Genomic DNA, 18,364 nt, shown 5'->3' on the forward strand with positions numbered 1-18,364 from the left:
TCTTGACACTTCTGCCAGATGCAGATAATCTTGATGTTATTCCAAAATCAACCCTTGTAACTCCTTTGTTTTTTTTTTTTTGTGAGGAAGAGGGTTACAAGTGATCAAGAAAAGGGCTAACATTTGACTCCCTTGGATGTATGCATTTAGCTCGTGTGGACACCCTTGACAAGATTCTCTACGTGCTAAAATGTGACCATGGGTGTATAAGTGGATTGTATGGACCATGTAGGGCTGAACCATTCCCATAGCTTTTTTTAAATCTTATTTTTCTTGATAGTCTGGGATACTCAATATCAGTGTTCCAAAAGTCATTATATATCTAACAAAAATGAACCATAATCCTCACAAATCTTCATGATTCAAGGATTTAATGTTTTAATCTTTTTATAATGGAAAATGTCAGACAATTAATTTGGATTGCCCATGATCTTGTTTTCCCTTTTAACTCAAAATGAGTTTTTATTTTATTTAGTAAGACAGTTTCTCATGTTGTTCAATTTAGTGGGTCATAACAAGTAGTTTTTTTTTTTTTTTTTAATGAAACAGAATAAAACAGAAAATAGCAGCTTGCTTCTAAAAGAAGGGAAATTATTTCTCATAAAACTTTTGTTTGGAAAATAAGTAAATGTTGAACTGCCCTGGCAATCCAGTGGTTAAGACTCCACACACACTCCATTGCAGGGAGCATTGGTAGATCCCTGGTTGGGGAACTAAGATCCCACATGCTACACAGGGCAGCCAGAAAAAAAAAAAAAAAAAAGTAAATGTGTATCTATGTTAGGCTACACCATCAAATGCATTTCTTATTGTGGATCACAGTGAAAAAAAAAAGTGAAGGCCATAGATTTAATATTTGTACTTTAATAAGCGATTAATAGACACTTAGGGTAACATAAAATCCAATTCATAGATTAACTGTAAAAGAAACACCACTGCCTATGTGAACTAATTTATACATAGACAAGGAAAAATATTAATGTTTCTCAAGAAAAACAGATATTTTAGTATAGAAAAATAGGTTTCTGACTTATTGAAAATCAAATCCCTGAGTTATAAGCTAAAGAGTGGAAAAAAAAAAATCTTAGTCACCTTAAATAACATTTAAACTAGGATTTATGATGACTGGGCGTTGTTGGCATTTTTCTGACTAATTTAAAAATTTTTTATTAAAATGAAATGCAGACAGATTTATTGGGATCTAGAAAATCTTAAAAGAAGCCTTATTACACGACTTATTTCATTATGACAAAAACCCGTGATGAACCCTCAGTGTGAAGGGAAGAATGGCATCTTTGACATTTTAATGGGTCGTGTCAAAGATGGGCACGTGATGGATGCTGCTCCGGTCTCTCCCCTTGCTCTGGTACTTTTCAGTGGCTGCCCATGTTGTCATTGCACAGAAAGTCAGACTGAGGAGGCCCACAGCGGTAGGATACGATTCCACGTGGGGGCTGCTCCAGCAACCGAGGAAGCTGTCCTCTGTGACAACCTAGAAGGGAGGGATGGGGTAGGAGGTGGGAATTGGGAGGGAGGTTCAAGAGAGAGGGGATATATGTATATCCATGGCTGATTCATGTTGGTGTATGGCACAAACCAATACAATATTGTAAAGCAATTATCTTCCAATTAAAAATAAATTAAAAAAATCAATAGTAACCCAGTGAAGAAATGAAAAAAAAAAAAAAAAAACCCTAGGAAGTTGCACATAAAGATTTTCCCATGGGATATTCTGGGACAGAGATAGCTGAGGGTATTTCTTGAGACCTAGTGAAATGCCCCTCAGACTTCTGAAACCACCATGTGTACTGGGGGTGAATATAGGATTCAGTACTCTGACTGCGACCATCCACAGCTCATTTTGCCCTCTGCCAACCAGTCTGTTATTCCCATCTGTCAGTATTTCTGGAGCTCATTTGTCCCTGTCTCACTCCAAGGTACCTTTTTATTGAATGTCCCCCTATTTTGGAATAGAGAATCAGCATAAAATGTGGTACCTAAGTAAGAACAGAATAGTTGACAGGAATATCTGCATATTGATTTAATGCTTTTGGGAAAAGTCTTAGTGTAAAAATTAACCTAGTCCATTGATAAGAATATTTGAAACTCATTGACCAGCCTCAAGAAACCTTGACAAATCATTTTCAAAATGGCACCAACTGTAAATGGAAAATGTTGTTTTTACTGGGAAGAAGTCCAGAAAAGCAAAGCCCTCCTAAAATTTATTTCACAGAATCTACATATTCCTATTCTCATTCTCTCTTGCAAACAGGGGTTATAAGTTTAAAAGTTAAGTTCCTAAGCCCAAAATCTGTAAATAAATCTTTAACAGAGAGATCTCTGTGAGACAAGATGGTGTAAATATTAGAATTGTAACAGGGCTTCCATTTAAACTTTTGCACTACCCTTTCATAACTTCCTCCTCAGATATAAGAATAGGGACTGCTGACTCTAAGGCATCCTGGTGTTCTAACGTTTAAAAGACGGCTCAGTTAGAAAAATGCTGAGGGCTGTAGAGCCTTTGTTTACTAGGCTGTGCGGACTAATGGGTCCCCAAAGATGTTCTTCACGTCCTAATCTCCGGAACCTGTGAATATGGAACATAGCACGTGGCCTTTTCAGGTGATTAAGTTAAAGACCTTGAGATGGGGAGATTATGCTGATTATCTGGGTGGTGGTGGTGGTGGTATTTAATTGCTGAATCATGTCCAACTCTTTTGTGACCCCACAGACTGTAACCTGCCAGGTCCCTCTGTGCATGGGATTTCCCAACAAGACTAGCAAAGTGGGTAGCCATTCCCTTCTCCAGGAAATCTTCCTGACCCATGGATCACACCCACATCTCCTGCATTGCAGGCAGATTCTTTACCACTGAGCTTCCAGGGGAGCCCAACTACCCAGATAATCACAAGGGTCCTTACAAGAGAGATGCAAGAAGTGTTCAGATCAGAGGCAGAAAGTGTAAGGACCCAAGCAGGAGTCAGAGAAGATAGATCTTAACACTGCTGGCTCTGAAGATAGAGGAAGGGGCTGTGACCAAAGAATGACGGCAGCCATTAAAAGCTGAGAGAGGCAAGAAGACGACTTCTCCCCTTAAACCCTCTACAAGGGAACAGCCTGGACCATGCCTTGGGCTTAGCCCAGCGGGACTGACTTTTGACTTCTGACCTACTAAGAGTAAGAGAATAAATCGATGTTGTTTCTGTCACTAGGTTTATGGCATTTCTTACAGCAGTAGCAGGAAACTAGCACATTTAGTAAACTCAAAAGAAGAAAAAAGGAAGGGAGCCCCTTGTATCACCTTTACTTTGGAGCAAGTGTGTTTCTTCTTAAAACAGATATCGAGTCCTCCCCGACATCCCAGCCCAAAGAGGCCTAAGCACTTTTTCATCAGTTGCTACTCACTTAATATTAGGTGCTGGAGGATGACAAATTTGCTTACTCACCCAAATAATTTGAAAAATTCCATGATGGAAATTTTTTTTTATGTAACTTCTCAGAAACAGTACAATTTTTGAGATGTAAGAATATATAACAGACTGGATAAGTAAAGATTTAACACTTACTAGAACATATTTAAACTACTGCAGTTTTATAAATAAATCTGTCTTCCATGAATGCTGTATTAACTTCTAGGATTTCTCTGACTCATCTTTGCTTACCTTGGTTTGTACAGAAGTTTCTAAAACAAGAAAGAGGGATAGATTCATTTCCCTTCTTTTTCTTGTATTTGTATAATATTACCAGGTTCTTTTTCCATATTGGATGTTTATTTTACTGTTTACTTTGGATGGAATCAGGTGATTCAGCTGAAGTCCAAATAGACGACATTTCAACAAATGAAGTAGTTGAGCTATTTTAAGTCAACGCTTGGTAAAAATATGTTCTCCATTATTAAAACTTCAGGAATAATTCCATGCTGTCAAAGACAACATTTTTCTCCAAATTATTTCTTCCTTCTTATTTCAGAAGGTATCATTAAATAAATATTTCTTCTTAATGTCTTATCCACTTGTATCAGTGGTGCTTCAAACTAGGACGAGTAAAATATCAATGCTACTGGTTTTGATCATCTATGAATATTGAACTTTCACATCACAAAAAAAACCATATTAAGGAGAAGGGGAAATATCAAATCCTCCATTTGATATTTCTGCAATAATCTCAGTGGAGCAAATATTTCTTCAGATTCAGTGAAATTGCCTACAAAACTTAAGAAGAAATCCTCAGAAGTCACATTTGCATAAGATTTGAAATATGGAAGTCTGAAATGATAGAATACAAGAGCTTGCAGGGAAACCGGGGAGGTTATAATTTTAATTTATCCTGGCTATAAGGTTTTCTTTAACAAGTGAGAGTTGGCCCCAGTGTAAAATACAGCCTGAAGTACAGAAAGTTCACACAAGAAAGAATTCACCCAAAAAAACTTGCAAATAAAAAAGGGCCATGCAGCAAGCTGGCACTGAAATGAGAAACCACCTCTTAGAGAAAGGTCAGGAGATGATGTGGAGTGAAAAATCTCCAGGGAACTGTCACTTTCTGAAAAGGAAAATGACAAAAGTGACAAATTTCAGAGAGTCTGAGGAGAACAAAGGACAGAGGTTGAAATACATAGAGTAGAACTGCCTGAGTTCTTTCTTTGAGAGAACATTCAAGGTCACTTCCCCAGAATCCCTTAGTGTTTCTCCCTTAAAGGGAAAAAAGAAAAAAAAATGAAACTCCTGCCCCTCATCATTGCTAACCAGAAGAGGTGCCTGAGAAGACAGTGATCTGGGTTCTCTGAACTGGCAGCCATTGCCCCTGCTTATGACCCAAGCTCCTTGAGAGCTTTTTTCCCTTCAATATTAAAAATAAAAGGGGCTTCCCAGGTGACGCTAGTGGTAAAGAACCTGCCTGCTAATTCAGGAGATGTAAGAGACTCGGGCTCAATCCTTGGGTCGGGAAGATCCCCTAGAGAAGGGCACAGCAACCCACTCCAGAATTGTTGCCTGGAGAATCCCGTGGACACAGGAACCTGGCGGGCTACAGTTCATTGGGTCACAAAGAGTCAGACACAACTGAAGCGACTCAGCAGACATTAAAAATAAAAATGCATAGGTGCATTATACCAACCTACCTTATAATACTCTCCTAAGTAATAATGACCAAGCTTAAATACAGACACACACATAAAACACACACACACTGGCTCAAAATTAAGCCATTTCCCAGTTGGTGCTCTCCTGCCCCTTCACCAGCAGGGAACACTTTCCTCTTTCTTCCCCATCCTTTGGTTTTGTCTTTTTCCATTTTTTTTTTACCCTCTCCCCTCAGTTGGTTTTAAAGGTAGCAGGAGGAGCATCCAAAGCATTTCTTTGCATCTTTGATAATATTCAGCAATTTTAAATGTTCCCTAGCCTTACCCTTCATTGTGGTTTTGCATTTTGAGACCCAGTGCAACTCTAATTGAGACCCAGACCCAGCTGTAGTCAGAGCTCCTGACTCAGGGCAGATGGAAACTGAACTGAGGATAGTTCTGAAGGGTTTCAAACAAATATGCAAACCTATCTCCCAACCAGCTCCTCTAGCCTCAAAGAGAGAAAAAGTTGAAAAGCTTCTCTAGAGAGGAAAATATGTAATATTTGTCAAACAATAAAAATTCTTTGCTTTTAATATTTCCAACTTTAGGATATAGTTTGAAATATACAGATAGCTATTATTTAACTACTTTAAGATAAACTTATATCTTTGGGGTTTTAATCATTTCTTTTAGAAGTTATTTTTAGATATGTTCATTTTTGGTAGAAACACTAAAATACAATGGCATTTTGCAACAGCAGTTTTTCATCAGATGCCTTTTTCTATAAGTCGTGAAAACAACATTGATTATACTGCCAAGCGCTGCTACAAAGTGCTCTGCATCATAAAAGGATTTGGAACCTCATTTATTATCATCTAAATTGTACATTGTACACTTGATAGCAACATGTTGTCAACTAAACAGCCTTTCCTATCCAGACCAATGGATATTATAATAAAACAATTGAGACGTTTTTGTGAAAAGCATGATTTGGTGGATTCTGAACCTAAAACACATTTTTTGTTCCCCCGTAACAAATGCTGACTGAGTGGCTGCCAGTTACTTAGAATGGCACTGAGAGAGGTCAGATGAAATGACGGAGACGGGAGAAGTGTCTGAATCCCATCACCAAAGAGCAAAACTCTGAGACATGATGATAGGTTCTCACATTACATCACAGGGAAGTGTTTGTGTTTTCCTCCTGGGAAAGCATCAAATAAACATCAGAGCAACAAACATATTAACACTGAACAAAACTAATCCAAAAGTCCATCCTAGTTAGAACCAACAGAATTTTCCTGATATCAAAGTTTATGTTGCTTTTGGAACTGAATTTGAGGTCCAATCTCCCTTATGCAGACCACATTTCTTTGGGCAAGTAAGAACAGGGAAGCCCATAGTATGTCTGTGGTCTAAAATTTGAGGTTCAGTGTGTTGAAAACATGAGTGCTGCTCTTATAATATCCTAAGCGAAGTTGCTCGGTTGTGTCCAATTCTTTGCGACCCTCTGGACTATAGCTTGCCATACTCCTCTGTCCTTGGAACTCTCCAGGCAAGGATACTGGAGTGGGTAGACGTTCCCTTCTCCAGGGGATCTTCCCAATCCAGGGATCGAACCCAGGTGTCCCACATTGCAGGCGGATTCTTTACCGTCTGAGCCACCTACATTGCCACAAAAAAGGAAATGACTACTGAGGTCTATGCATTACAAAATGAAAAATTTAGGTTGATAATGAATGAAAACGAATGTGGAACTTATTCATTTAATTGGCTTTTGTGATGCAGGAATAAGTTTTTTAGTTAGTGTCTTCTTTTTTATAATTTTCTTTACTGATTTATTTTTTGCTGAGTCTTTGTTGCTTTGCAGGCTTTTCTCTAGTTGCAGAGACCAGGGGTTGCTCTCTAGTTACTGTGCTCAGGTTTCTTATTGCTGTGGCCTCTCTTGTTACAGAGCACAGGCTCAAGGGTGCTCGGGTTTCAGGAGTTGCATCGTGTGGGCTCAGTAGTTGTCGTTCCTGGGCTCTAGAGCACAGGCTCAGTAGCTGTGCCACACGGTCCTAGTTGTTCCACAGCATGTGGGATCTTCCCGGACCAGGGATCGAACCCATGTCTCCTGCATTGGCAAGTGGATTCTTTACCATTGAGCTCCCAGGGAAGCCCAGCTAGTGTCTGCTATATCCTCATACATAGCACTTAACAGAAAACAGTAGTGCTGGATTTGATATCTCTGTACATCTGGTTCCTACAATTAATGGACTATTTGGGGCTGAACTTACACACTTCAAGTGTTTTATTGCTAATGCAGATTCATAATACTTGAATCATTGAATTTATATACATATATATATAATTCTGAAAAATCAAAGGATCTGAATTCTGCCATTATTTCTATTTATCTATTTCTTGACTGCACTGGGTCTTTGTTGCTGCAGGCAGGCGTTCTCTAGTTGCGATGAGCAGGGGCTGCTCTCTGGTTGCCACGTGCAGACTTCTTGTGGTGGCGGGCGCTCGTGTTGTGGAGCACGGGCTCTGGGCCACACAGGCTTCAGCAGTGGTAGTGCATGAGCTGTGTTGCTCTGCAGCATGGGGGATCTTAGTTCTTGGACCAGGAATCGAACCCTACATCCCTTGCATTGGCAGGCAGACTCTTAACCGCTGGACCACCAGGAAGTCCCTATACGATTATTTTTAAACTTTTTTCGTTGGGTTTATTACCATCAGAAAGTAATGGCTTCATCACCTTTTGTACTCTCAAAACTTGTCCCATCCTACGTGTTCTTATAGACCTTGTCTTTCCTTATCAAGTGGTGGGATCCCTGTCTCTTCCCCTTGAGACCAGGTGGGCTCCTGACAAACCAAGTGGTTTCTGAGGCTAAGTTAGAAGATCATGAAGTGTCTTCCAGATTCTCTTGTGACTTCCCTTGTGGAGCCCTAAGCTCCAAGTCAATGAGAAGTACCAGGTGGCCATGCTGTGAGGAAGGTCAAACTAGGCCAGCCAAAGAGACCACCAGGAGAGGCCCCAAGACTGCAGGAAGAGAGAAAGGTGCCTGGCCAGCTCTCAGCTGCTTCAGCCACCATCTGACTACATTCACACAAGACACCTCGGGCAGAACACACACCCCAGCCCAGCCACTTGGGAATTTCTGACCCACAGATATCAGGAGCAATAATAAATTATGTTTGTTGTTTTAAGCCAGGAAGTTTGGGGGGTAATGTGTTCCATACAAAGTATTAGACCACAGGAAAAAACTTCTCTAATTAAGGGACCTCTTCAACAAGGAACCTTGTGGTGGATCTGAATGTCTCACCCAGATTAGCCCTCCATCTCTCTCCATTCCATGAGAGGAATGTTGGCCCCTGAGGGCTCATAGCTGGCTCCCTTTCCAGGCATTGCCCTTAGCAAAGGAAACTGCCTCTCCTGAGGTACACCTCTCCCTGAGGATGGCCCATATCTAATAGTGATTGATGCAAAATACTGATACCTTGCCTTCTTGCCTAAATTTAGGCAACACAGAAGAATGATCACAGCTCCAGAGGTCCTGTAGGATAGGCTTGGTTGCAACAGTAGCAGCTCAACTTCTTCCTCTGATCAGTCTTGCTTCCCTTGCTCCTTTACAGGTATTATTCTCGAGTGTCTACAATAACCTATTGCACACAAATCTCCATTTCAAGGACAGTTTTCAGATAACCTGAACAGGGCTCAAAGGATAATTAGCATTGGAAAAGAAGGCGAAGTCAGGCCCTGAGATATAAAATTCCCTGGTTTTCCCAGGAGACAGCAATAGTAATTAGAGATACAATGACCCTCACAATGACCTGAACAAAGTTTCTAATCCATTGACTATTACCTGTAGACTGAGATGGTTTCCCCTGACGGTCTTCAAGGCATCCTTTACTCATTCTGACACTTGCTGGACATAATCTAATTTGCCTGACCAAAATCAATTTGGCCTCTGAAAATTTTGACTACGTGATGTTTCAGAAGAGAGTATGTGAAAAAATAAAGCCATTGTGTTATGGATCATTGCATTAGCTGAGAAAAGTTTGAAATAAGACCACAACTCATTCTTAAATCTTGGTCCTGGACATGTAGCAAAACTTAAGCAAATATGTGCTATAACGATTTAAGAAGGAAAACTTTTTACAGCGAAGTCTATGAGATTTGAAGGTGCCTGGTTTCATTTTTCCTGGAAGAAAATGTTTTTATCTTCTTATTTGTTGTTTCATCTCTTATTTTATCCAGCCGTCATCTTTGAGAAGTGATTCATTATTTCACAAGGACTGTGAAAAGAAAGACTGAGTTCAGAGATCATTTCTAGAAGCTGATGGGGACAGCTCAGTGATTTAAACTGCAGGACATTTTTATTTTTCAAACCAGATCTGATCTTCTACTTCATGCATTTTATAATTAATTCATGAAGACGAGCTTCAAACTTGTTTTCTCACTTGTCTATCTTGTGTTTGCAGGCTCTTCTGTATCTTTACATGAGCACAGCTCCCAGCAGGAACTACGGATTTCTCAAATTCTTCAAAGTTCTCCTGAGGCCATTGCATCAGCACTGAAGGCAATCAGCAGTTGAGTGGACACATACATTTATTAGCTTCCCAATAATCTGCAGTGATGTATGGGATCATTCGGTACTATTTACCAGCTTGGGAAACAAAATAAGGTACCATTCTTTCTTTCTAATTGAAATATAGTTGATTTACAAGAGTGTGCTAGTCTCTGCTGTACAGCAAAGTGACTCAGTTGTTCACATATAGACATTGTTTTTTAAAATATTATTTTCCATTATGGTTTATCCCAGGGGATTGGATAATAGTTCCTTGTGATATACAGTGGGATCTTGTGGTGTAGCCATTCCAAATGTGATAGTTTATATCTACCAATCCCAAACTCCCACTCCATCCCTCCTCTCCCAGCACCAACCCCCCACCTTGACAACCATAAGTCTGATCTCCATGAGTGTCTTTCTGTTTTGTAGATAGATTTATTTGTGCCATATTTTAGATTCCACATATAAATGATATTATACGGTATTTATCTTTCTCTTTCTGACTTACTTCACTTAGTATGATAATCTCTAGGTGCATCCATGTTGTTGAAAATGGCATTATTTCACTCTTTTTTATGGCTGAGTAGTCTTCCATGGTATATTTGAAACACATCTTCTTTACCAATTTATCTGTTGATGGACATTTGGGCTGTTTCCATGTCTTGGCTATTGTGAATAATACTATTATGAACATATGGCTGCCTGCATGTATCTTTTTTAGTTATAATTTTGTCTGAATATATGCCCAAGAGTGGGATTGCTGGATCATATGGTAATTATATTTTAGTTTTCTGAGGAACCTTCATACTGTTTTCCACAGTGGCTGTACCAATTGACAATCCCACCAACAGTGTAGGAGGGTTCCCTTTCCTTCACACCCTCTCTGGCATTTGTTATTTGTAAACTTTTTATTGGTCATTCTGACCAGTGTAATCTAGTAAGGTATCATTCTTTTTAAAATTCTAATTCAGTTACTTTCATCCCTCAATCTACCCATGGAAGAGAGTTCCATCTTGGAGATCTTTTTTCCTGAAAGAAGTTCCAAGACTCAAGAGGTATTTATTCAGTCCAGTGAATTAAATTCAGTCCATTCAATTCGGTTAAATTCAGTCCATTTAAATGAGCAACCCTTTCAGATGAGTAAGTGGAATACTCTCCTTGGTCAGAATCTTAGTCCTTTCAGGCTACTGTAACAAAAATTCCAAAGACTGTGTGACTTAAACGACAAACATTTGTTTCTCGTGGTTCAGGAGGCTGGAAAGTCCAGGATGAAGGTTCTGGCATATTTGGAGAATGGTGAAGGCCTGCCTCCTTGTTCATCAGTCAGTCAGTTCAACCACTCAGACGTATCCGACTCCTTGCAACCCCATGGACTGCAGCAGGCTTCCCTGTCCATCACCAACTCCAGGAGCTTGCTCAAACTCATGTCCATTGAGTCGGTGATGCCATCCAACCATCTCATCCTCTATCATCTTCTCCTCCTGCCTTCAATCTTTCCCAGCCTCAGGGTCTTTTCCAATGAGTCAGTTCTTTGCATCAGGAGGTCAAAGTATTGGAGTTTCAGCTTTAGCATCAGTCCTTCCAATGAATAATCAGGGCTGATTTCCTTTAGGATTGACTGGTTTGTTCTCCTTGCAGTTCAAGGGACTCTCAAGAATCTTCTCCAATACCACAGTTTGAAATCATCAATTCTTCGGCACTCAGCTTTCTTTGTGGTCCAGTTCTCACATCCATATATGACTATTGGAGAAACCATAGCTTTGACTAGGTGGACTTTTGTTGGCAAAGTAATGTCTCCGCTTTTTAGTATGAAGTATAGATTTTTCATAGCTTTCTTGTTCATAGAGGGCCTTTTCTCTTGTTTTTATATCGTGGAAGGGTTGAAGGAGCTCTCTGGAGCCTTTTTTATAAGAGCACTAATCCCATTCATGAGGGCTCCATTCTCATCATCTAATCATCTTCCAAAGACCCCACCTCCAAATGCCATTGCCTTGGGTTTTAGAGTTTCAACATATGGATTTGAGGGGATACAAACATTGTCTATAGCAGTCGGTCAAATAGTCAGGGATTCAGCTGCAGAGGTTGTTATTTCTACTGTGCCAGTGGAGTCTTTGCCTACTGAAGAGACCACAGCACATCTGCCAAAGCTGACCTGATCAGAATGTCTCTTCATTCAGAGGACAGAAGCACTGGTGTCTTGTTCAGCTAGATTGCTCTCAGCCCTATAACTCTCTGGAGACACAGGTCCCTGCCCTACACAAAAACCTAGTCAGCATCCCAAGGCCACCATGCCATGATGCTAAAGTAGCTGGGCTAGAGGTATACGATAGTCTAACACATGCTCTGGCCAGAATGGTATCCCCCTATGCAAACACCACTTGCTACCATGGCTCAATTAGTCTACTCTCTCTACTCTCAATTAGTCTACTCCAGGAAATGAGTCCCCAGTGCTGTTTTACTAGAAGCGTGGGGATAGGCCTGGCTCCACAGAAACAGTGGTGCTGCTGATACAGCCTAGCCACCACCTCAAAGAGAAGGGAAAGTCAAGGACCACACTGGGTCTCTCTGCCTTCCAGTTCCAGGGCCCAGCCACTTCCTTACCTAGCAGACTTCTCACTCAGCATTCCAGCTGTCTCATCCCCGTGGCCCACCATCAACAATCACAATGTAGACCCACTAACCTAATACACAAAGGCTTGATTTCCTATAACACAGCAGCCTAGGATAGCAAGAGTCTTAAAACAATGCCATTACATAGCATTTCTCTGATTCAGCTCTGTGAGGCCTGGGGAACTCCCAGACTACAGCTTGATACTTCTGAGAATTCTCAGAGTGGTCTTGCACCTGCTCCCTGAGGCAGTTCTTTCAGAATTTGTAGTTTTCACTTCTCACAGTATTCACAGGTATTATTGCCGTTCACTCGGGAGCCACCTCTTGTCCTGGCTGACTTCCCACTGCAGCCCGATGTTCATTACTGTTGACCGTGCCCACGAGAGGCATGGCACTGCAGACATGCACCAGAGTGCTACCACTGCAGCTCCCACCTGGCCAAGGCACTAACATCCAGCAAGGTGGTTGCCAGCAAAGCCACATCCAGGCAGGCGCTGTGCCCGCTAAGTCTTCCATCAGTGTCGACTCTGCTACCAGCTCCTTGTCTCTAGGTCTTCAGCTTTCACCTCACCTCATTTCAGCCCCCTCCCTGAGACATATGTCAACACCCTCAGGGGCAATTACAGATTCCCCCCGTGCCTCCCCAGAGCTCTGTGCAATGCCTGAAGCATGACTCACTCTGCTTCCAGGGCACCTTCTCACCCTGGGGCCCTGGTTAGACAGGAAAGCAGAGCCTGGCAGTCCATCCTCTGCTCTGCAGACATGTTCACACACTCTTGGACCCCAAGGAGACTGCAACTCAGCCAGCTGCTGCAACTCCTGCCTCCAGCGTGAGGTCACATGTACTTTCCAGACTAGGGATGACTGCCGACTTATGTGGGCTCAGAACCTCTGGGGAGAGATTGAGATGGGGCAGGGAGCGGGAGGGTGCTGAGGTTTCTTCAGCAGAACTAAATCATGCAACAGAGTTCAATGTGATGCTGAAGGAAGTCACCAGAAAGTTTCCTAAAGGAGAGGAGGAGAATGTTCAGGGGCCACAGCTCAGTTATAGTATTTTTATTTCTCTTCAGTCTCTTCACTGAATTATCCCTCTGATTATCCTTTAAAACCTTCAGTTTCTCATGAGGATGAATAACCTTGTGTTTGTTGTGTGAAGAGAGTGACCCTCTGAGAGAAGACTTGTGATGGCTTCCTCTGCAGACCCAGGGGTTTAGAGCACTGTGAGCTCCTCTGAGGAAAAAATTTTCAACTTTATAAAATCCATGAAAGGGAAACTGTGTCAGCTCAATTCCTAAGGAGTCAATTAATTAAAGTTAAGTCCCCACAAACACTGCCAAATGCCAGCTCCAGATTAAACGGCGTGGAGAGGCATTAGGCTGTGACCTCCTGTCACTGGCTGGGTACCTGGCAGATTTTAGCTTGTGTGCTGATCCAACAGAAATAAGTATTAACTCACGAGGAAGGCAAATAAAGAGTTCAAGGACAACCGTGAGCATTTAAACTGGGGGACTTTTCATCTCTTCGTCTTCTGCTCCTCTTTGCAAAGTTTTCGTCTTCTTTTTTTTTCATCCACCCTTCTATTTCAGTGCCATCTTCTCATTGGGGGTATGTTTGGTGAGTGAAACTGAAATCTGTCTGGTTTGGGGTTTGAGAAGCCACCTCTCTCTCGACTAGCATAACTTCCTCTCTGATTTACAAAGACCCAGTGTGATTCTGTTGCAAAGCTCAGTCCGAGTTTAGAGCTGGGCACAGAGGCATACAGAGCAGGTAGCCAGTCACTGACTATAAGAGTTGGATACTCACCTGGGAAAAAAATAGTTCTGTCATGAGGGGACACCCCCAGCCTGCTGGGGGTGCTTCATATGCTCCTTCCATCCCTCAATCTTCCCCATCAGCTTGGCCTAAGCATGAAATTTCAGGATCTCAGATTTCTTCTCTCCTCTCTGTCTTCCAGATTTCTCTTTTAAAAGGTCATCTCCAGTCTAAGTAATGATCATTCATTTCTGCCTTAGTAGAGATCTATTTATTAAGCCACTTTCCCAAGTAAGTGGAGGAAACAGGGCACAGCAGTAAAGTTTAAGAAAAAGGGGCTTTTATAGAGGAGTTTCAAGCATTTAAAAAGAGGACCATGGCTAGGTGAACTGGAAGCAGAAAGCAAAACAAATGGACTTCCCACTATGCACATCAGTCCAATTAAGTAGATATTAATCCCCCCACAGTAGGTACATGTTATTTGGGGATTTTTTTAAACATGAGAAAGTTGAAGTACAGAGAAGTTAATCATTAATCATTTGTCCCACTACTGAGTGTGGAGCCAAGATTCCAAGTCAGGATGACCTGATCGCTCAGCCATGGTACTTCCCCAAAATACATCACTTAAATTGTTTTTCCAGGGGAAGGGACCACCATCCCTTGGCCTGTGAAGGGATGGGTTCAGAGCTCCCTCTACTGAGGTCTGGAACTATTCCCTGCTTGTTAACCTGCTGGTTGAGAAGTGCTGAGAGTCTCATTGGAGATGTCTTAAATCAGATGCCTGCAATAATAAAGATAACTAGCATAATAATGCTATTGTTTATGGAGGGCTTGTGCTGTGCTAAGCGCTTTACAGACACTGTCTCAGAGAGAATGCAAGTAGAGCAAATACCATCACTGGTCATCAGCATTTGACCTTTTCCTTGGAAACCAAAAGCCACATAATCTCAGTGTGTATTCCAGTCAGGAAACCAGCTTACTAACTGATCCAAAAGCCGAGTTCATTTTATTTTTCTCTGCCTGGTAAACTCCCTCAGCCATGCTCTCCTGAACCTGATATGAAATCTTAGGGATGTCTCTGGTTTCTAAGGATGCTTAGATGAGAAAAGTTCTCTGGTCACCTTCAAACATTATCGAGTCTGGTCTGGTTGACACAGAGTTCTATCTGTCCTGATACAGTAACAAAACTCCTAACTCATTTAAAATTGAAACTGTTGTCTCCCCATCACTCCATCCAGGTCTGCTTCCCCGATCTCACCACCAGACTTCTACCAGGTCAGCTGTCCTCCCACCACCAGTTCCTGTTCTGACCTGCCCTGTGACTAGGCCCTGGAGTAGGGTTTAGAGAGAAAAAGTACAGAGTAAATTGGTGTCAGTGCCCTTTGGCCTTGGGCGATATCTGAGGTTGACTTTTATTTGTGTGGGACACCTGGAAAACTTCCTCAGAAAACCCAGCTGTGCCCCATGCCCCAGTGCCTTTGAACAGACCATGCCTCTGTTCGAGCCATCCGCTTACACCCCTCTGCCTTCGGGCTTCAGAAGCATGTGCCTCAGAGGTGTCCTTGTGCCACTCCAGACTGTCCTCATGGCCAAGCTGGCTCTCCCTATGAGACCCACACCTGATCCATGGAGAGCAGTCACTCTCACTCTGCAGTCTAATTCACTCCCGAGGAGGTGCACTCATCTTTTCTCTGCCAACTCCAGGGCACCGGGTCAAACCTGGGGATGGAGTGTGCCCGACACGAAGTCCACTGTCTGAGTGGCCCTCTGAAGCTCCTCTCCTTTGGCCTAAGGGTGACATTCTTTCCCTCTCCATAGCCAGACTTGGATTGAGAAAGAAATACAGTAGAGACTCCCATAGCACTGCAAACTGGATCGAAAGAGAACATCTGTGAACCCTTGATCAGTTTCACAGAGCTTCTGCCTTCTCCTTAACACGCCCGCATGTGGGAATTCACATCCTTGGCACCTCATGCTTTATTCTTGGATAGTAAGCTCAGTGGAAACCGCAGAGAAGCCTTGGAGGTCCTGTTTTACTCCAGGAAGGGTACATTCACACTCTCACCCTTCCACCACTCACACTTTCTGAGAAATTCTACGCTTTGTGACAATCAGATCGCCTTGTATTGCCAAGTTCTGGAGTAGCAAGCAGCTCACCCAACTCTGGCTTGCGCATCGTGACTGGATACAAACCCCCACTTCCTAGAGAAAGATCAGGCCATGTGGATTTTTTGCATTTTCAAGGCTACGAAACTCTTCTAGATTCTTTACAGTCACCCCATCCCCCTGGACAATTTATGGAATGTTATTGCAGTGAGATGGAAAACAATTTCATAACCATTGTAAAGATCCTTTGGAAATGTCTTAAACAATCACAACATCTCTGTTAAACCTGTTTTTAAAAACAAAGAAAAAAAAAATACCCTGTCTTAAACTAGCCCTTTTCTTCAAACTTTTCTAAAACTTTTTATTTCATTTTGGAATATAGTGGATTAACAAACAATGTTGTGACAGTTTCAAGTGAACAGGGAAGGGACTCAGCCATACATATACATGTATCCATTCTCCCCGAACTCCCCTCCCATCCAGGCTGCCACATAACCTTGAGCAGAGTTGCATGTTCTATAAATTAGATTCTTGTTGGTTATCCATTTTAAATATAGAAGTGTGTACATGTTCAAAAACTCCCTACCTATCCCTTCTCCCATCCTTTCCCCTGTCTCCAAAATTTAAATATGAGTATTGAAGGCATCTGTTTTCCCCTCTTCAATTGTAATGTGAAGCCCACATAATCTAGGAGAAATTTTCTCTGAAAATAGGCATGGAGATAATACTTTAAACAAAATGTATTTTTTATTATCAGCACTAAATATGTATTAATTCATATCTTAGTGGCTCCTTAGATGATCACAGGCTGAAGAATAATGATCAAATTGAAGCTTGACTTCTTCATGTTCAATCCCAATGTATTTAGCCAAATTTTTATTTTTAAAAAGAAAAAAAATGCTTTGCAGTGTTGGCAGTTGCTCACTGACATTTCACTGATTCTTCTCATTTATTTCTAGTGATTAGTATCAATCTTAGAATCAATATTATGTGCTGTGTGTGTGTGTGTGTATATATATGTATATATATATACACATAGTTGTACTGTGTAAGTGTAATTATATAATTAAACCTCAATATGTATGGTAGATAAAACATGAAGCCAAAGTCCTGGGTACAATGACTCTTTTTTAGAAGAGGACAGGATCTTGATCAGAACCTGCCTAAGTCACATTAGCTGCCTCCATTTCTGCATCCTGGATAGATTTCAGAGTAACTGTCAAAGCCCAGGAAGTTGTTTTTTTTTTTTTGCAATGAGAAGCAGTTCACCAGGCTTTAAGATGCTCAAAGGCAGGGAATGGATGCTGTGTAAATAAAAGATTTTAAGTCTCTAGGACTGTTGCTATTTATGGTAGGTGCTGATTTGTATGATTCTTATGTATAGAATATCCTTAATATGGGTTTTACTTACCTTTCGGGGGCCATCCTAAGGAGATAACAACCTTCCATCCTTGGTTGCACTGAAAAGGGTGCTTTATCTGGAGGCATGAGAGTGCTCTGGTGCCCCACACATTCAGACTTTCACCCCTCTACCAGACTAGCACGTCTCATGACCGAGGCCCCAGCACCAAGGTCCTGTCTTCAGAACCTCTTTCCATCTCTTTATCATGACCTTCCCTTGATAACATCAAAGGAGTCTTCACTGTTTAAAATGTCTTGTTCATTTGTTATTATCTGCCTCCTCTGATGTTTAAACCAAAAAAACCCAGCAACCTTGACCTCATTTGTGACATACCTGGGACCTAGAATAACATCTGGCACATGTTAGATCCCTGACACAGAAGCTCTGACCACTGGTCAGAAGAACCTTGGGCAAGTTACTCCATTGCTGTGAGCTGCAGTCTTTATCCTCAGGGCTGGGGAGCTGCTCAAGGTAATTTTTAAAGTTCCTTCTGGCTATTAAAGCACACTATTCTTCAAAATACTGACATCCTTATATAATTTTCCCTTTTCATAAATGCAAATTATTGGTAAAAAATAAGGAGACAAATCCTTACTGGTCATCATTACTGATTTTCAGTTAAAATATGTGTCCTCCATCTAATCTCTCTGGCATCTGGGAATAATTTTAATATACAGTTAACCCCTTCTCTTAGTAGTGTCTTGATCCTTAAACATGTTAGCGTGAACTGCTGAAATCCTTTTTGTAGATGTCCATTGCCAGCCTTACTACCCATCTCTTTATGGCTAAAGGGAAGAGTTATTTTCTGTGCTCAAGGAATTCCTGAAGAAACCACAAAGACAAACTGGGACAAAGCTGTATAATACAGACACCCAGACA

At 41.5% G+C, this 18,364-nt stretch overlaps 1 protein-coding gene across 5 annotated transcripts in view; it reads left to right on the top strand.

Annotated features, from left to right (window-relative positions):
• Nucleotides 1-18,364, top strand: part of LOC147368940 (uncharacterized) — a 509,652-nt gene that overhangs the window by 422,801 nt on the left and 68,487 nt on the right. For 4 of the 5 annotated variants that reach the window (XR_015166931.1, XR_015166934.1, XR_015166933.1 and 1 more), the window contains exon 5: nt 9,527-9,729. The gene's annotated coding sequence lies outside the window, so the exon portion shown is untranslated. Of the gene's footprint in view, nt 1-9,526; nt 9,730-15,215; nt 15,231-18,364 lie in introns of those variants that run through there. The other variant, XR_015166932.1, reaches the window with a different exon arrangement.

The sequence above is a fragment of the Bos grunniens genome, chromosome 7 (assembly GCF_055505025.1).
Source record: "Bos grunniens cultivar Pamir isolate PY7600 chromosome 7, Bosgru_T2T1.0, whole genome shotgun sequence".
Lineage (NCBI taxonomy): Eukaryota > Metazoa > Chordata > Mammalia > Artiodactyla > Bovidae > Bos > Bos grunniens.